The following is a 16,163-nucleotide window of genomic DNA, read 5'->3' on the forward strand; positions in this document are numbered from 1 at the left end:
GAACAGAAAGATGAATCTCATTTAAAAATTCAAGAAAGCTAATGCTGAATAGTGCGTTATGTGAGGGCAGTGATGATGAGACCCAGTCTACTTTTATTATCTAAGATGAGTATTTTTGAAAGGTAAAATATAAATGATGCTTTGAGAAAAAAAAGCCATTTTGAGAAGTTCTTTCGGTTTTAATTAACTATGTTACTATAAATAGATGCTTTAACCGAACATGTGATCCCATTCTTGACATTAACCATTTCAAAGAAAAGGGTGATAAGAACCCAGCAAACATTCTTTAAATCCCACCTCTTCCTGTCTTGGCAGAACATTTAGGTATAGAAGCTAGGTGCAGGAAATGAAAACCTTTTGTGACTCCTAGTCACTGTGATGCTGTGGGATTCTGAATCATATAGGAAATGGAACTATTCTTATAGGCAGGGCATATTTTCTCATAGAAATTCATCCAAGTTCAAAACCTTGAAGTCATCTTTGCCTCCTTTTGGTCTTCCCTGCCCTACCCACTCCAATTAATTGCTAACTCGGGCTGATCCTAGCACTGTAGCATCTTTAGACTCTGTCTTCTCTCATCACCTCCTAAATATAGGTTGTTAACTGCTCTCTACTCTTCTCAATCACTCCATGGACAAACATTTGCTATTATGTGTGTAATTTGTATTTACTTATTTATGATCATGTGCTCTCCCCAAATAGAATATAAGATCCTTGAGAGCAGAAAGTGTTTCCTTTTTTGTCCTTGTATGCATAGTGCCTAGAATAAAAGTAACACTACAAGCTTTTACACTTTACAGAATTGATTCAAAGAGGGAAGAACATACATACATACATACATACACACATATATATATATATACATACATACTCTTAGCTGGGTACAGAAATCTACCTTACCCAAAGGAAAATTAAGAGGATAAGAGATATGGGTGGATGGGGAATGATAAAAGGGAATTGAATTAAGGGAGGTAGTGATCAGAAATAAAGCAGATTTTGAGGAGGAATAGGATAAAAATAGTGAGAGAGGAGGGAGGGAGGGAGAGAGAGAGAAAGGACAGATAGAAGAAAATATGATAAAGGGAAATACACAGTAAGCATAATTGTGAATATGAATGGAATGAATTCACTCCTAAAATCTAAGTGAATAGCAGAATAGATTAAAAACCAGAATCCAACAATATGTTGTTTAGAAGAGACACAGTTGAAATAGAAACCCATAGACTTGAAGTAAAGGACTAGAGCAGAATCAGTTATGTTTCAGGTGAAGTAAAAAAATAGGGAAATTATCATGATCTCCAGACAAAACAAAACAAAACAAAACCTCATTAAAAGAGATAATCAGAGAAACTACATTTTTCTGGTACCATAGATGATGAAGTAATATAATTTTTATAGCAAGTTTTTCTAATAAAGAAGTTATTTCTCAAATAAATAGGGAATTGAATAAAAATTATAAAAATAAGAACCATTCCTCAGTTGATAAATGGTCAAAGAACATGAATAGTCAGTTTTCAGAAGAAAAAAAAATCAAAGCTATTAGTATGCAAAAATTGCTTTAAATCACTATTGATTAGAAAAAATGTAAGTTAAAAAATTTTGAGGGACCATTTCACATCTATCAGAAAAAAAAAAAAAAAACAGATAATGGCGTGTTGAGTTATCGGTGAAGTAATGAACTGATCCAACCATTCTGGAAGACAATTTGGAACTGTGCCCAAAAGACTGTAGAATTGTGCATATCCATTGATCCAGCAATATCTGTTATTATGTTTCTACTCCAAAGAGGTCAAAGAAAAAAGGAAAAGGACTTCTATGTTAAAAAAAAAATAGAGCAACTACTTTTGTGTAGTCAAAGAATTGGAAATCAAGGGGATGTTCATCATTTGGGTAATGACTGCATAAGGTGTGGCGTATTGATTATAATGAAGTACTTAAATGACAAGATGTTTATTTCAGAAAGGAAAAAAAGCAAAAACAAAAACACCATGACAAGACCTGTATGAACTGATGCAAAGTGAAGTGAGAAGAACCAGGAGGTTAGTGTGTAAAATAACAACAATATTATAGTGATGATCAAGTGTGAAAGACTTGCTTACTCTAATCAGTACAAAGATCTGAAACAATTCCATAACTAGTAAGTTTCTGAGCTGGATTCAAGTTCAGTTTTTCCAGATTCCAAGCTAAGGACTTGTAGCTATTGTGAGAGTTCACTAAATCCTGGTTGACTTGACTTAATTTCTAACTCTGCTTTATCAAAAGCTCTCCCACTTGCATGGAATACATTTCTTTGTCATTTCTGAATTTTTAGGTTTTTCTCTCCCTTTGAGCCTCAGCTCAGGGGCACCATTTCTGCCAACTTTAGAATTTTCATACCCTCCAAAGCATTCACCCTATATTCCAACTTTGTCTGAATCCCTCTTTCATCTAATTACATTTTTTTCTGTGCTATTTTTGACTATTTATATCCCCCCTCCAGTAGAAAGTAAAACTGTGAGGTCGGGTATTATTCATTTATTTTCTTCTAACTTTGGATCTCTAGCAAGGTTCCTTTCAGGAAATAAGAACCTAATGAATGTTTGTTGAATTGGGTTAAATTGGAATTACAATAGTCATACAATAGTCATCCCTCAGTTAGATGGCCAATAAGCATTTATTAAGCTGCTATATGTGTCAGGCACAGTGCTAAGTACTTGGGATCAAAAGGAAGATCAAAAATAAATTGTCCTCAAGAAGCTCACTGTATAATAATGGGGAGCTCATAACCAGTGGAAGGATTTTCATTTGTATATGACTTTGTAAGTGTTCCTTAATCTTCAAGTGGTCAGTATTGTAAACTCATTGTAGATACATCTTGAATCATTTTTTATTATATTTATTTCTATTGTATTTTTTCTCCATTTCTTCCCTATTAAAATGTAAGGGACAATTTCATTTTTGCCTTACATCTCTTGAGTTTACACCAGTCACTAATCGCTACAAATCTCACTCCATCCCTGCCATCCTCCATTCAACCACAAAGTAATTTTCCTTCATATGCCAGTCTGACCATGTTGTCCCTCTCCTCAATAAACTCCCGTGACTCTTTATCATCCTCCAGGATCAAATACAAAATCCTTTATTTGATGTTCAAAGTCCTTCATAAACTAGACCTTCCCCACTTTCCAGTCTTCTTACACCTTATATTTCCTCCCTACCTTTATACTGTGCAATTAGTGACAGTGACTTTGTTGTCCTTCACACAGGACCCTCCTGACTCAGTGCATTTTGTCTGGCTATCTATTCTCCACGTATGGAAAGCTCTCTCTCCTCATTTTGTTTCCTGATTTCCTTGACTTGCTTCAAGTCCCAGCTAAAATCCCAGCTTCAACAGAAAGGTACCTTTCTTCTAATTATTATCCTGTATAGTTTGTTTCTATGTGATCATTTTTTTTATTAGATTATGAACTCTTTGAGAACAAGGACTGCCTTTGCCTCCCCCCCCCCTTTTTTTCTATATCCCCAGAACTTCACATAGTGCTTGGTACACAGCAGGTGTTTAATAAATGTTTATTGGTTGATTATTTTTTGTTATTTCTTGCTTTGCATCCACGCTTGGGGATATTGTGGTATAAAGTCATGGGATTTCCTTCCACTCCTCCCGGTAGAATCTAAGCTCCTTTAGGGCAGAAACTCTTTCATTTTTTAGCTTTTGTGCTCAGCACAGTGTTTGCTACTTAGTAGATGCTTAATTAGTGCTTATTGATTGATTGATTAATAGGAGTTACTTGGTGTTTTTTATTGTTTACAAAATTCATTCCACCTTGATTCCCAGAATAAGTTCTGTGGAACACCTAAGTCCCCTTTAGTGCAAATAATGAATATCCTTAAGTGAGTTCATGTATTCAAATGTAAAATGTAATAATTGGTGCCAGCCCAAAGGAAATGTGCAATGTAAATTTGAATAATGGGACCAGTCAGTCGGTTAATAAACATTTATTGTCTACTACTATTTGCTAGACACAGTGATAAACAAGCAGTGGAGATACAAAAGAAAGATTAAAAAAATGGTCCCTGCTCCCACAAATCAAAGTGGGGAGACCACATTTAAACAACTGCATACAAACAAGCTATATATACAGGATAAACCAACGAAGGATTCATTATGTACACCAAACAGAACTTCCATCATAGACTTAGAATTGAAAGGCATCTCAGAGGTCATCTTGTCCATCCCCTTCAGATGCTACAGATAAGGAAATTGAGTCTCAGAGAGAATTACCGAGGTTAAAGAGATAACCAACAGCAATGCTAGGATTTGAATCCAAGTTCTCTGGATTCGAATCAAGCACACTTTCCATTACACCACACTGAAGCAGCATTGAACATAGCGTCCAACAATTCATTTGTTTAGACCCAGGTTTTGCTGCTTACAACATGTATAGCCATGGACAAATCAGCCTCTCTGGACCTCAGTCTCTTCATCTGCTACATCTCATGTAACTAGTATGGACCAGTTGATCTTTTAGTTCCTTTTCCAGATTTAGATCTATCATCCAGCATGGCATAATAGATAGGGTGCTGGACATAAAAATTAGTAAGGGTGGATTTAAGTAGAGTAGACTCAGGTAAAATGCTGGTCTTAGAATAAGCAAAAAAAAATGGTTCAAATCCTGTCCCTACCCTTATCAACTGCTCAGGGTCAACTAGGCAAGCTACTAAACCTCTCAGAACCTCAGACTCCTCATCTCCAAAATGTAAAGCTTGAAGATGTCCCTTCCAATTGTTTCTTATAATCCCCCCACTCTTCTATTGCTTGTTCTTTACATGACTTGAAATTTCTTTGCCTATTACCAAACAGAGACTACTGATTTTGATTCTACTGCAGTCAGTCATTCAATCAACACTCATTTAATCAAGCATCTGCTCTGAATTTTAATTTAGCTCCATTTTTACTCCAAACTATTAGAAATCGCAAATGAGAAAATCAGTTCCTTGATATTTTCTTTGCTCACTGAAACAGATGGGGGAGTATTTTATTTTAATACACTCTTAATCGGAATTCCTTTTGTGTATGGGTTGGACCATCCAGTTTCTGAGATCCTTCCTAGCTATTAAATTCTTTGATTCTAGGGACAAAAAGGTGCTGCATCTGTGGGATCTAGAACTAAATTACTCTAGAGAGAATTTAGACAAAAGTTTCCTTTTTCCAAAAGTGGATTACACGGCTAATTCCCAGAAGTTCTTAGAGTCACTCCTAGCCCAGATTAAACCAGAGGTATCAGCTAAAATACATACAACTACTTAAGGGCATTCTCTGTCTGCACTATAAGGGTACCTGGGTTACTATAGAATTTACTCTTGAAATTAAGATGGCATGAATACTGGAAATAATCCAAAAAGGTTCAAAACACTAAGTAACTCATGAACTAGAAGAATGACCATGATCCTTTGCTAATTTCCAGAAGTTCTTGGAGTCACCTTCAGGCACATTGTCCAAGACTAAACCAGAGGAGCTGAATTTGATTAGAAATGGATCCCTACAGGTCTATTTAGACAACTAAAAATTAATAGCAATTTGTGTTATATTTTTATGCATTTTGTCAAACAATTCACAATTACATTTTAATCTGGTTCCTTAGATACTTTTGCTATGAATGATCAAGTGAGATATCTGTAGATATAGTGTAGATATTTGTATAATGTATATGTAGATATTATATATAATGCCTAGAATATTGTAGGGGCTTAATACTGCTCATCTTCCTTTCTCCTCTTCTCCCTCTAAGCAGAAAGGGAATTAGAAGACTTTAGTCGTGGAAGGAGAATGGTTCAGGTCTAGTCCACCCACCCATTGCAAGAGGGAGAAGGGGAAAGGCAATAATTTCACATCATCCAATGTGGGGCCACTGTAGTAGAATGCAAAAGCCACTAGAGTAAACACCAAGAAGAAGGAATTCTAGCACTGATTCTGTTGTTATTAAACTACGTGCCTTTATGCTCGGCAGTTAACCTTGCTATGTCTCAGATTCCCATCCTGTTAAGTCTGGACAATACTTGCCCCTATGCAACTCAAAGGGGTTGTTGTGAAGATCAAATGAGGTCATAGTTACCAGTCTACCTACAGAAGCATAATGGGCTACATAGGTGACATTTATGGCTGGAATCACTGCCAAGTCTTCACTGTCCATAGTTCCTTTCCTTTTTGCCCTTTGTTCACCTTTGCCCTTTTTCTACACTAACATTGGTCTAGATACAAAAAGTTAAAAAAATGTGAAACCTGAGATCTTGGGAAGTGATCTTATACCTGTAAGGGAAAGGGAACCCAGCACTGGTGGTATAACGAAGGATTTTAATCTCTTAAGAAATTTCCTTTATTTCTTTTTTTTTAAGCAATAAAAGGAATACACATATAATATACACTATATGTAGCATATATACTATATATGTGTATTTATATATAGTATATATTATGTGTATACTTTATATATTATAATATATAGTATCTTTAACATATATACTATATATGTATATTTTATATAGAGTATATATTGTGTATACTTTATATATTATAATATATAGTATATATAACATATATACTATGTATTAAAATGTGTAGTATATATATGCATATATGCTTTTTTCCTCCTTGTTTCAGTCAACAGCTTCCTTCAAGTTTTAGCTACAATCTCACTTTTTTTCCCAAATAACCTTTCTCAATTCCCTTCAAAACTAGAGCCGCCTTCCCTTTCAGACAAACTTCAGTTTACCCAGGAAGTTTTGACTGTACACAGTTAATTTGCATGTAGTTTCTTCCATTAGAATGGGAGTTCCCTGAGGGAAGGAATAGGATCCTCCCTTTCTTTGTATCCTCAGCTCTTGGAACTAGGCCTAGCACGGAATAACAGCTAAACAGCGCTTGTTTATTGACCGATTGCTGACTGCCCACTTTATGCAGGACATTGTGCTGAGTTCTGGAGATCTGTCACAAGTAGGACAGGACAATTTAGGCTTTGTTCCTCGGTGATCAAAATTAAGAGGCAATGACAGCATTCATAGGATAGGGGGAAGAAAACCTTTTGTAGGGTAGAAACAACAAAATCTAGTGTCCATTATCAAGAATAACAGTTAAATATATAATTAAATTAGATAGCTAACAGGTGACATTTTTCCTCCTGCCATGGCCATACCTCAAGTGAGCTCCTCTGCAGTTCACTCAGTTCCACTGAGCCTCCCGCTCTGCTCTGTAACAGCTTCTCCATCAGAGGCCTGGTACAATCCTAGAGATCTCTACATCTTCCTCTGCCAAAGGGGAAAGTATCTCCACTTCCATCAGGTGAATTGTCCTGGGCATTAAAAATGCTAATTATAGTGGGTGGAGAGAGGGGAGGGGCAGACATAGAGATACAAAGAGATGGAGAGAGGGAGAAATAGAGAGATGGAAAGAGAAAGATGAAGAGGGAGAGAGAGAGAGAGAGAGAGAAAAAGAGATGGAGAGCCAGAGACAGACAGAGACAGAAACAAAGATAGAGAGACAGAGACGGACAGAGAGAGATTCAGATAGAGACAGGCAGAGACAGACTGATAGAGACAAAAAAGACAGAAAGGGAGACAGACATACAGAGACAGAGAGAAGGAAAAAGAGATAGAGGGAGGAGAAAGATAGACACAGAGGAAGGAAGGAAGCAAAAGGAGAAAGAGAAAGGAACAAATCTGTGACTCCAAGGGGATTATATTCTATTAGGAGGATATAACATTGACAAGGAGACGTACAAAATCTTTACAAAACCAAATTCTGTCCTATAATAGACACACAAGGGCAGAATCCAGAGAGTTATTCAAGGGGCTTGTGGCCTCCTTGATTCTTCAAGTCCTGACCAGGAAAAGTGCTCTGCTTTCTGGGGGCTTTGCATGGTCTTACCATGACTGGTTTCTTCAGAGCCTCCAGGCCTCCATGCTTCTCCCAGCTCTGTATTCTGGGCCACCCTGGCACCTGAGAGTTTTATCACTAAGAAATGCACTTAGTTCCTCAGATGTTTGTGCAACACTCTTAAGAAAGCATGCATATCATAGAAATCTCATCTGTGTCACCCGCCTGCTTATCTGGGACATCTTCACTTGAGAAGCATCATGGGGTTACTAACTGACTCTCCTTTCCTGGTGTAGAAAAAAGCAAGCTAAATGTATAGTCAGAGAATCTGAGTTTTAATACCAGTCCAGTCTATATATGCTAGCTATGTGATGAAGGGACAGTCATTGCCTCGGATTGGATTCAGTAGCAAAATGAAGACGTTGGCCTGGATGGGTTTTAAGGTGAGATAATGCTAATTCCTTTTACCTTGCTAGCTCTAAATCTCTATTTCTGTGATTCCAGAGTTGGCTGAAATCCCTCTGTCTGCCGAGGGTCAAGAGCTAGGGTTCCTTTCCGTGTCCCAGACTCCTCTGTGTCCTTATACTGTGGACATACAGCCTAATCCGACGGCTTAGCAAATTGCCCCAATCTCTCCCAGTAGGGTAGATCCCCAAAGGCCTAAATAACACAAATCTGCTCTCTCTTCCCAAAAGGAGCCTTCCAAATATGGGACACAACTATCTTGTTTACTACCCACAGTTCTTCTTATCTTTTTTTGTTCAAACTAACTCTTCTCTGTTCCTCTGTTTCTCAAAAGCATAATTTTGAGGGTCTTCACCCTCATGATTACCTTCCATTAGAAAATCATTGTTCCTTGTTGCAGTCTTAAATGTGACATCCAGAACAAAACACCGTCCTCTAAATATGGTCTGGCCAGAGCAGAGAACAATGGAACCATTATCACCCTAGTCGGGGACTCCATTTCCCTTCTAATCACTCACGTAGATTTTCAATGACCTTACAATCCACTACCTCCAAATCAATAATACCAAGCAAGAATTTGAAAAGCATTTGTTTCTTTGTGCCCTTGAAAGAACTCTCCCTCCCCCCACCCCCATTCCATTCGTGGGAGCTACTGGACACCTTTAGATTAGTTCATCTATACCACCCACACAACCCCATCTCCATCATTCTCTACAGGTGGGTGGGAGGAGAGTGCAAAACAGGTTTAGGTGTGGTCTGGATTTCCTATGACAGTCAAAGGGTCACCGTCATTTTCTTTTAAATTTGATTTCTAGCTCTTGAAATGGATAGGTTTAAATTTCCTCCTGCAAACTTTGTTTTTAAACTTATTTTTAAATTTATTTAAATTTAAATATAAATGTAATAAACAAATTTAAAATATAAAATATTGACATTTTTAAAAAATGTATTTAAATGGCTTTCATTACCTGTTCTTTCCTAAACACACACAAATACACATGCATACAGGGATATACACACTCACAAAGACATCAGTTGATTTGCAGATTATGTATTTTATATATACAAATATTTTATGTATACAGAGATATACAGACTCACTAAGACATCAGTTGATTTGTGGATTATATATTTTATAGCAAGGGAGATGAGAGGCTGGCCCTGAGACCCCTGTTACCTGTAGCCTCTCTGCTCTTTTTAAACTCTTCCCTTTATCTCTCTGTCCTCCAATCTTTCTGTGAAACAGCTGGGATATTGTCCTTCATTCTCTCTTTTTTTTTTTTTTTCCCTGAGGCTGGGGTTAAGTGACTTGCCCAGGGTCACATAGCTAGGATTAAGTGTCTGAGTTCAGATTTGAACTCGGGTCCTCCTGAGTTCAGGGCTGGTGCTCTCTCCACTGCGCCACCTAGCTGCCCCTGTTTGTTCTTCATTCTCAAAGAGAACCTTGATGTATGTACCATGACAGGTAAGTGAATTGGAGTTCAGTGAGAGAGGACTGCACAAAGTCACCAAACTCACCCTCTCCTCCAGAGCCAGCTGGGTCCAGATACAGGTCAGGATGCCTGAAGAAGACGCTTGGATGTAGTGGGAGACCTCAGCCTTTTTAAACTAAAGTCTTTCCCAGATCTGTTTGACTGCGCTAACATCCAATCACCAAATAACTAACGCTAGGTAAGAAATGAGGTGGAGAATGGGCTTTTCCCTAGTCAAAAAATAAATAAAACCAATCTGGGAGGAGGAAACCCTCAGGATTTTGGCCAAAACAGAAACAATTGCTATTTACACCCACTCTGGGCCATCAGAATCCAAATAATGACCTAGTGAGGCTTGGACTGGGATCTATGATTGGTAGTTGGGGTATAAGTTATAAATAAATATACCCCCAAGTTATAGCTTTGCTTTACAGGTAGAATTCTGATATCCTAGGGGAAAAGCCAAGAGGGTTCACTGTGGATGAATGGTTCCTTGGAAGGAGTCTTTCAGAGCAAAATCTTTCTAAAACTTAGTCAGTCACTGGCAAGGTGAGAAGGGTTTATAGAACTATTATTTTAAATAAAGAACTCACTAGAAAGAAAGACAGCAGTAGAGTAGTAAAAAGAACAACAAATCAGAAACCCCCAAATTCTGGCTTTGAATTCTGACTGACCTTTTTCAACCCAGTGACCTTGGAAAATAACTTCTTGTCTTCGGCTTCAGTTTGTGAGCCTATAAACCTTGGGGTTGGACTAGATGAAGGTGATAACTGAAATTTAGAGGCTTAATTATATTCATGACCTCACCTGAGCTTTACAGAGCTTGGTGAGGGTGGTGCTACAGATAGAATCTCAGAGGGAGCTTAGAGATCAGTCAGTCAGTCAGTCAGTCAGTCAACATGCATTTACTGAGAAATGTCTGTTACTGTGCTAAGTATTAAGGTCATCTGTCTACAATTCCTTCATTTTACAAGTAAACAAATAAGTCTAGATAAGATAAGTCATTTGAATAAGGTTACATAAATAGTAAATGCCAGAAACAGATTTTGAATCTAGATCTGGCAAGTCCAGCATTCTTTCTATTGTATAATCATCCTCTTATCATCCCCATTTTTAGCCTTCAGTTGGTCTCCCCTCCACAATTCTCTATTTCTCCACTCCAGTCAGCTTTTTAAAAAGTCTTGCCAAGGTACAGATCTGACAATGTGAACCTTTTCTCCTACCCCCTACTCCTATTCAATAAACGTCAATAACTCCCTATTAATTCCAGAATCAAATAGAAAATCCGGTTTGGTTTTTAAAGTCTTTTATAACCTGATCCCTTCTTATGGTTCCAGTCTCCCTCCACATGGTCTTTGATCCAGTGACACTTCTCATGGGACAATTCATTTCTCAACTCTTGTGTTTTCACTAATGGTTCTCCATGCCTACAACACTCTCCTACATCACCTAATGGCTTCCCTTACTTTCAGTCTCCTTTAAAATCTCGCTTTTCTCCTAATAGCTAGTGCCTTCTATTTGAGACCATCTTTCTTTTCCTTCCTTCCTTCCATTATTTTTTTCCTTCCTTTCTTCCTTTTTTCTTTCCTTCCTTCCTTTCTTTCTCTCTTTCCTTTCTTCTTTCCTTTCTTTTTTCTTTCCTTACTTCTTTTTTTCTTTCCTTCCTTCCCTCCTTTTTTTCTTTCTTTCCTTCCTTCCTTCCCTCCCTCCCTTTTCTTTCTTTCCTTTCATTTCTTCCCTTTCTTTCACTCTCTCTGTCTATCCCTCTGTCTACTTACCCCCACTCACCTTTGTCCTATCTTTCTATCTCTGCACCTGTCTATGCATCCTGTTTGTACAGAGCTGCCTACACTGCCTCTTCCCTATTAGAATGTGAGTTCCTTGATGACAAGGACCCTATTTGTACTTTTCTTTGTGTCTCCAGTGAATAGTACAATTGGCACATAGTGGACTGTGAACCTTGTGACCCTGGGCAAATCACTTCAATTCTCTTTTCCCTACTTTCTTCATCTGTAAAATGGGAATAACAATTGCATCTACTTTGCTTGGTGCATATGAAAATCAAATGAGATAAATGTAAAGAACTGTGTAAAACTTAAACCTGTAGAAATGCTGTTTCTTTTTGGAGATTTGCTTGGGGGCAAGGGGTGATTTAGTGCTTCACTCAGGGTGAGTCAGTTAGTTAACTGGCATCCATTCATTGTTTTCTCTGTACTAGACAGTGTGCTAAAGGGTCACAAAACTTCTGGATCAGAAGAGGGATTTGGGTCCAGGTTTTCCTGACTTAGATACTTGCTTTTAGCTACACTATGTTGTTCCTCTGCCTGAATATTATAGATAATAATAGCTAGCAATTAGCACTTTATAGTCTCATTTGGTCCTCATGACCACCTCATAAAGTAGGAGTCTGATATTATCCCTGTTTGATGGTTGAGGGAGCAAAGGTTGCGAGATGGTCACACAACTGAGTATCTGGGGCAGGATTGGAACTCAGATTTTCCTGATTCCAAGATTATCATTCCATCCACTGATCCGCCTAAAGAAATAGTATCAGACAGGTCAAATGATTTGGTTTCAAAGCTAAGGATCATCATCCTTTATTTTGTAAGGTCACTTCTAAATCTACTATTCTATAATTGGTGCAGACCAGAGGAATACCTTGGGGAAGTGCATCTCTAAGGAGAACATAGAGGGAAAAGATGGAGTACCAATAATGACCTCCCCATCCTCCCACTCCCATCCATCACAACAAGATCTCTTTTAAAGGTTAAAAAGAGAAAAAACTAATCCTCAGTGCAATGAATTCCATCCATTCCAAGAGCATACTTACAAAGGAAGAGCAATGCTTTGGAGTTTTCCTGTCTCTCTTGAGGTGATATAATTGTTTTACACACCCCACAGGGTCAAAGAATCTCAAGATAGTCAATGGAAGTATTCAGACCAGAGGACAGAAAGGGGGACTCTTTCTCCTTCACTCTCTTATCCAAATACTTATAATAGGCATGTAAATGGTGGTAAAAGTTCCTTTTACATTTTAAGATTCCCCAGTGTGTGTCTTTATAGCTTAAGGTACATTTTAAGCTCTTTCCTAAACAAATTAAAAAAAGAGATTATAGATCATTAATCACTAGGTGATTATTATTTTTTCCTTCTGCAGGCCTAAAAATCTAAGTTGATGAGTAGTCAGTCAAGGAAAATTCACAGTCCTGAATTTCAATTTCTATAATGAGAGGAACTAGGAAGAGAAAATAACGTGGTTTTCAATTGTCTGGAATGACCCTCTCCTCACCTCCTTCTGCACTCCCACTTCCCTCCCCTAATAGTTTCCTCCTTTCAATGGCATTAGATTTAAAAAAAAAAAATACTCCCAGTTCTATCAGTGCCAATTTCAGAAACCCAGAGGAGAGGGCTGGAGCACCCACTTTCTGAATGCTTTTGTAGCTAACCCAGATGTATTTCTAAATTTTCCTTCCCCTTCATTCATTGATTCCTACTCCACTCTATTTAGGATTCCACGCTTGTTCGCTTATTATTTTCCATTTCTCGCTTTTTGTTTCACATTTGAGTAACAGTAGGTCAAATGTACTCCAGACTCTTCTGTTAAAGACATGTTAAAATCAAATAGCAACTGTATGATTAACGATATGAATCATCTGTTATTTTTTTTTTTTTTTTTAAACAGGAAAGTAAACAAGTGTTTCTCTCAACTCCACCTGCCTTACTGCTGTTTTGGTGCTGAGCATCTCAGAAGGCAAACAATTCCCCCTTCTCAAGGCTGAACTAAAATTAGGCTCCACCTGCAAGATGTTAATGAAATCTTACACAGCTGCATTCCAGAAACAAGTTCCCCAGATTGCTTTTTCAAAGATCTGTGACAGAAGCAAACTTGTTAGTTTCTTTTTTTTTTTGCCCAATTCCCCCCCAAAAAATGTATTATTAATTTTAATGGCAATTATTAGCAACAATAACCAACTGATAAGTCATCTCAAAAATAGATCTAATATCAGCAAATGGGAAATCGACTGTAATTTCATGCCCGCATCCTGCTTGGTTTTAACTACTTACTCACGCAATGTGATGCATGCTTCCTGTCTCTCTTTGGCACGGGAATTTCAAACGGAAGATGGAAGAGTGTGTGAGATCATTGCTCTCAGACCTCATCAGGGCCCAGTTCACACTGGGGCACCCCCTCCCTTAATTTGGAAACTGATATGAAAAACATCTGCTTCTTTGCACAATCTCCTCCCCACCCCCCCAGACACATGCACACACATTCACTCCCTTTTACAAGTTTTCAAACTTTGTCTGGAACTGAAGCTTCAGAACTAAGCCAAACTACCATTTTCTTTGGGAACTCCAGGTGCAGTAAGTAGCAGTTACTGATCTTTGCTTGGCTGATCTGAGAGCCCCCAGTCAGTCTTTTTTTTTTTTTTTTTTTTTTTTTTTTGCCCAGACAAGGTAAACTTCTTTCAGTTTAAGTTTCACAAATCAAGTTTTTCAGTTTAGACTTCCCAATTCATTTTTTTTCCTGGCTTGAGGGGTGGTGATGGTGATGATGGAGGTGTAGATAGGGACGGTTATGGCCAGGGGGAGTGGGGTTGGAGGTGGGGGTGATGGAGATGGAAGGTGGGGTTGAAATGGGGTGATAAGGGTGGAGGGTGATGATAAGAGGGGCGGTGGATACTCCTTGAACATCCTCCATTGCTTCCCACATTATATCACAACACTTTCATTCAGAAGGGATAGGATGGTAAATAATTAAACCTAAACTATGCTTATTGAAAAAAAAATTACCAGCTGCCATTTTATGATGGAGAACACTTGACATTTTTTTTTTTTTTTTTGCCTTCTTAACTTACAATCACCCTTCTCTTTTATCAAGGAAAATAAGCCAGAATGAGGAAACACTCAGTTCTTTTGATTATATCTATGCTGCTAGCATTGAATGGACAATATATTTAGAGATTCTAAACATTTAGAGAGTGTTTTTTTTTTTTTTTTTTTACATACTCCAAAAGACTCTCTGAAGCAATTGAAAACATTATTTTAAACTGTTTAGAAGTCAAATAGGATAAATTAAGATAAAAGCGCATACAACATTTAACTTGCCACTGGAGCAATAGATCAGCATGTGGCAGATATGAAATAATTGAGAAAATGCTGATGATAATAGGGGGTTTCTGACTTTCATTTTCTTGCAAGGAGTCGTTATTTTTACCTTCACATAGTAGGCACTGGATCAGCCTTTGGTAAGAGCCAACTCTAAAGCCGGCAGCTAGGGGTAGTGGGTGGAGAGCTGGTCTCCCAGTCAGGAAAACTGGATTTGAAGCTCTCCTGGTCACAAGCTGGCTGTGAATCCTGTCCAATTACTTAACCTCCCATCGCCTCAGGCAACATTGGAAGATTATAAATTGCCAAGAAGGAGCAGATCTGCATGGATTGAGGAAGTTTCTCAATGGGAGCTGTCTACACTGATGAAATCCAAGGTCCACTCAAAGCAAAACACAAGGCCTATTCTAGGGGCCTGGCACACCAAGACAAAACTGAATCACCTGTAGCAGTGATGGGGTTATTTGTTTATCTTCAGGGTTGTTCAGCCACTCCTTTTTGTCCCTCCCTAGCCCTATTACTGACTCAGGGCCCAAATGATTTCTCAATATAAACATTTTTTCTTTGTTCTGGGAGGCTATACCAATTCTTGCTCTATTTTTCAGCTCTAAGCCCCCAGTCAGAGATGGGCAAAATGGCACAGCGGTATTTAGAGTTGTCTGTCTATCTCTTCTCGGGAATCATTCTTTCTCTTCTTGCTGCCTCCCAACTGTATTCCCAGTAAGTACAATCAGTCTGGCAAAAGCCAATGCTTAATATTGTTTATAAAGGCAACATAAATATTATAAATAAAGGAAAGCAGACTTTATTGTGCCCAGAGGGAGAAGCTTTGGACTCCTATGAAAGACTCCTGGGAGAGAAAGAATCTAGAATGCAGAGCTTTGAAGGAAGGAGATTTTCAGAGATTGGGGTTAAAAAAAATAATAATAATGAATGGAGGAGGCCAGTCCTCTTGTTTTGTAAATGGTGAAACTAAGAACCAAGTGATGTGTTCAGAGACACACAGGTATAAAGTATTAGAGGTAGGTTTTGAATCCAGGTCCTCCTGTTCCCTCCCTTTCTCACATGGCTTCTGCTCTTCTCTGGACTTGAAGTCCGACAGCATCCTTTTTGAAATAGTGCCCAGAACTGAACACATCTCCCCAGTTGTCATCTGATCCTACATTCAGAACAAAAGGAAAGACAGAGGCCGTCCAGCAACTTTTCATTTTATAGAAAGGGAAACTGAGGCACAAAAAGCCGCCATTTGTCCCAAGTTTCACAAGCAG

At 38.2% G+C, this 16,163-nt stretch overlaps 1 protein-coding gene across 2 annotated transcripts in view; it reads right to left on the reverse strand.

The window, feature by feature from the left end:
* The window catches only part of ADGRL2 (adhesion G protein-coupled receptor L2), an 809,217-nt gene that overhangs the window by 332,864 nt on the left and 460,190 nt on the right, over nt 1-16,163 (reverse strand). The window contains exon 4 of one of the 2 annotated variants that reach the window (XM_074266405.1): nt 7,170-7,325. The exons of the other annotated variant lie outside the window; for it this stretch is intronic. The gene's annotated coding sequence lies outside the window, so the exon portion shown is untranslated. The remainder of the gene's footprint in view (nt 1-7,169; nt 7,326-16,163) is intronic. 2 annotated transcript variants of the gene reach the window in all.

Source organism: Sminthopsis crassicaudata, chromosome 4 (assembly GCF_048593235.1).
Source record: "Sminthopsis crassicaudata isolate SCR6 chromosome 4, ASM4859323v1, whole genome shotgun sequence".
Taxonomy (NCBI): Eukaryota; Metazoa; Chordata; class Mammalia; order Dasyuromorphia; family Dasyuridae; genus Sminthopsis; species Sminthopsis crassicaudata.